Genomic DNA, 4,915 nt, shown 5'->3' with positions numbered 1-4,915 from the left:
TCATGTGTGGAATGCTTTTCATGTGAAGTTCTTGTTTATGTTACATTTCATGCACTATTTCTGAGTACACCGGTTATGATGTTTTATCAGAGGTTTATCAAAGGTTACCGGTACTATTAAGAGTTGGTAGAAAAAATGTTTGATCTGATAAGATGAGGTTAATGAGTTGGTAAATGATCAAATTTATATGACTGCTTAAGTGGTGAAAGAATTAATAGATGTGGTAAATGATTTGATTAATGTGTTAGCTAATCTGATTAAGAGTTTGTTAGATCTGATAAAAGAAGTTGAGATATTTGATAAATGATTTCAGATCTGATATAAGTTTGATTTTGGTTTAAAGTTTCAATTTGTATTAACACTGATTCACCCCCCTCTCACTATTGACTAGATCTTCATAGGATTAACACTTTGATGATATCATTTTTTGTGTCATCATAAAAAATCCATCTCAAAAGAATATCTTTCTTTGAAGCAATTATATATAATTAGTTTACATGTCTTAATGCATCTATTTAAAAAACATTGCTGCATAGTAATTAATGTATAACTAGTATATATATAAACTAAGAGATATAGTGTTGAGGCATCTAGCTATCTTAAATATTCGAATGATATGCATAAGATATCTATACTAGTTTACTCTATATTTACCTACATAATTATTTCAAAAGTATTGTTATTTTATTTATAAAATTCCTACTTTATTGGGACTCAAACAATAAGGACTTGTATGGATAAGTATCCAAAATGAGGAGATAAAGTGTTTAGAAGAAAATAAAGATGATAGGAGAAATTCTTGTAGAATCCAAAGTCATTCAGACTTTTAATTATCACTTCTTATTTTCTCAAAAATCATAGTTCTATCATGAAATGGTAGGGTTTTGCACAACACCCCTTATAAAAAGCTTTTCAAGAAAATTATTAAGATCCATAATAAGCTTGAAATTCTTTTCCTTTACAAAAATATCTATGGTAGAAATTTCAGCTTCTTCTTCTTCTATGCTTTGGAAATATAGTTCATGTTAGTGTGTAAGAAGTTAAGGTTTTGTTGGAGTATTAGCTTGCCTATGGGACTTTGGTTGGTTTCTACTTTCTTGGTAAGTGAGTAATGTTGAACACACCTAGAGACTGAGAGGGGGAGGGGGGAGAATCATTCTTCACTTAAAATTATTTTACTTCTAATTAGTCATTCATTATGCATTAATGATTAAACAAAAAGAGTAGAGAGAAAATAAATACACAACCATAACACTAGATTTAAATGGAAACCCCATAGAAGAAAAACCACAATAAGAAAAACTTCTGGAGCTCTTGTCCAAATCCAACATCACAAGAGATTATAAGATTACAATAGGTTTCTATGGGATGAGTCTATAAGGAAGTATACACTCCTTTGGAAAAATAGGTCATAAATTATCTTCATAACCTCATCCAATAAATAAGTATTCTCCAAATGCTATTGAAGAATATCCTTTCCTGATGATGAGTGTTGAATATCTTCAAGTTTCTTTTTATAGAGAGGGGATATATTAGACAAGTCAACTTGCCCATCATGTCTTGGTTTTGGAGAAACTACAAAGTCAATATTGGTTGAAATTTCAAGAAATATTTAAACAAATTAGAGGAGGAATAAGTTCATTGGTCAACCTACCCCTCAAGGCTAACTAATTTCCCTTTAGTCTCTTGCTCCTTCTCAGAGCTATCCTTAGTGGTATCACCTATTTTCCCCTTGACTAATTTTTTTGTAGCATTCAGACTCTTCTCAAGATAATCCTTGGTGTTATTATCAACCCATTCTATATTTTTCTGGATGAGGAACACTATGTTCTTCTTGTTGCCTTATAGTTTGTGTATTTAGTTTTCTTGCATTGTTCATCATTCTTGTTAGGTGCAACATTCTCTAATGTGCGAACATCAAAGGATTACAGATTTATATTTTGTAAAAATAAATTAGGCATGCCTTTCTGATTGAAGACATCTAAAGGAGGAGAAAAAGTGTGTTCATCAATTACCACTTGAGCCCTTTTTAGATACTCCAAAATTATGGCTATCTTTTCCTCAGTTTCCTTTTCTATCTTATCTCTATCCCCCTTTTCCATAATCATAAGAATATTTACTCTTTGTTTGGTTTTGAGTTCTTGATCTTTTCTTTGAGATAAATTATCTTTATCTTCTTGTGTGATGGAGGATCTGGCCTTATCAAGTTCTTTCTATCTCAACTTAGTATCCTCTTTTATTGCCCCTTTCCTATTATCATTGAGTGCATGAACAATAATTTCTAGAAGTTGATCAATAATCTCATTTAGTGCCACATTGTACATTATCATATAAATAACTATAGCTTTTTCAATGGTTTTCTTGTCTACAAAAGGCTCCTTTGGATAAATTTTTTTTGTTTTCTTTAGTAATCCAAATTGTGCAATACCATTCAATATGATATCAAGTTGAAAAGGATCTCTAGGAGTTATTACCAAAGGAGTTTTCTTTATATTATTTTCTTTCCTCTTCACCTTAAAGGTTTCCTCTACTTCTTATTCTTCTTCATCACCCTCTATATACACTAGTTCTATCTTTCTTGTTTACCTTTTTTCCACCAGTGCTTTAGAATTTTCTCTTCTTCTAGTAGAGGGAGTTTGGGGAGATCCAAAGGACTACAAAGTAGGGGTGGTGGAAAATGTGGACCTATTGGACCTTCTAGGTCCTGGGTCCCTCTCTAATTTTACAAGAGTTTATTGGGGGTCCATCACAAGAGATTTTGTCGAAGAGTTTAATGGAATTCCCCACATATTATATACTTTTTCTCTATTCTTGTTCAAGTGTTCCTCTAACCTCTTCTTGTTTCTATTATCTTTGGTCTCATCATATATTCCAAACCTTTCTACACTAAGATCTTTAGGCTTTCTAAGAAATATTTATCAAAAGAAATTATCTCCTCTTTAGTGATCTCATAGGAGAGTGTTGGAATCCAAATTATCTTAAGCTATATAGCCTCCATGCAACAATTTTCCTTGTCAAATATGAAGGTGATATGTCCTTCATACTTTTCTATCATGCAGTAGAGATTCTATATATATCTTGCATATATTTTTGAATTGTTTTAAATAAACCCCAATATGCCTAATTGTAGATATTATCATCCCTAAACCCTTTCATGTGATATTTGATTTGTGTGACAACAAGCATGTGCAATTTCTACACTTTACCCTTGAACTCAAGCAACTAATTTAGGAAATAGAACATTAAAAGGATGATTAGAGATCCATATCTAAATTTATATCCAATTTCCTTTTTTCTCTTTGAGTTTTTGATGAGTTGTCCTCTCATTACTAATAGTCCAAGAAATGACTATGCAAAAATTTGGTGTCCTTGACAATGTTTAGTCATTTTGAATTAATGTTGCTCTCTGTGTTACCCTCAGGGTTTAAGGTTCTTAGGTTTAGATGTTCCTGGGTGAGCCTTTTATTTTAAAACCTAAAGCTTGTTATGTTTCTTCATTATCTTTTTCACTTAAACATGAGGGTCTTTTCCATCGACAGAAGGGACCATGTTCTTTTCACTAGGTGTTATTTCTTCTGCCAACCTTTTAATTTTTCCTAGAGACTATGTCTTTTCCATTATGGTCAGGCACCCTTTTAATATTTCTATGGGCATTTATTTATCCTAAGTCCGACCTTAATGTTTTGGCTTATATCTCCATGTTTAAGTATCGAGCAACTAAAACATGGATTTGCATGTGTTTAAATGAATGGTGATGTTATGACCCAAGTGTAAAGACACTCGAAGGATAGTGGTAGGTTTTAGGTGGACTTTGTAAAGCTGCAAGTAATGAACAAACGGATCGGATGACCCTCAGAGTCCTTCGATGAAAGATGTAGGAAAGTTAAAGACAGTGACATCATGAGATGATGCCATGTGTCCTAGGTAGGCTAAACAAGTCTGACAATGCGGCGGCTAACAGAATTGAGATTCAGAGATGATTTGGCAACACTTCATCAAACTTTTAATGGGCCCACTTCCTATGTTGGAAGGTCAATGTCAATATTGACCGATGGTGATTGTGCGATGTGCCATGTTGGACAGATCTACAATGGATATAGAGCATTTTTTCAAAAGGAGTGATTGGGGCTATTTCATTGTTATTCACACAAGAAAATAAAGCAAAAGAAGGTAATCTTGTTGGAATCGAATAAATAGAGATGTGTCGAGGCATGTGGATTCCAATTAATTCTCAAAAGGTCAATTAGGGAGGTGTTTTGTTGGGTCGAGTCGTATTAGTGGACAAAGATGACAGTACCAGAGGTGGCAATATCAACAAGTTTTCATTGTCACCATGGAAAGAAGTTGAGATCTTTAAAAGGATCAAGGGGATAAGGATGATTCATGAGATAGAAGTGAAGTGATCAAGGACCTGTCAATAAAATCATAGGATGCATACTATCAGAGATTCTCACAGTAAGGCGGAAAAGTTGTTGCCGAGAAACTTTCAAAATATAGGGATTCAGTATCCAAAAAAGGGGGATTCTAAAGCAGAAATTTTATAGTCAAGAAATCAAGAAATCAGGAACAAAACCATTCAAGGTGAACTTGGTCAGAAGGGCAGTAAATTGGTAGTTTGAGTTTGATGATGCTTTGATTTGATGCATGTGATTTCTTGAATCCATTTGCTGGCACGATGAGTAGAAAATAATTGGAATGATGATTTTTCCTATGCATGAACACCGCCAACAAAGGCATTTTCATTATAAATACAACTGGGTGGTATTTTCAATTGGTAGAAAGAACAAAAAATTCATTATCTTCTCAGAAGGTTTTGAAATGGTGAAAAATGATTTTTGAGCAGTATCGTGCTAGGAGTTACACTAAGCTTTATGATACCAAATGGAATTCCTTTGGGAGTGAGTATGCTTATAGT

Source organism: Cryptomeria japonica, chromosome 3, assembly GCF_030272615.1.
Source record: "Cryptomeria japonica chromosome 3, Sugi_1.0, whole genome shotgun sequence".
NCBI lineage: Eukaryota > Viridiplantae > Streptophyta > Pinopsida > Cupressales > Cupressaceae > Cryptomeria > Cryptomeria japonica.
This window is presented reverse-complemented; position numbering follows the sequence as displayed.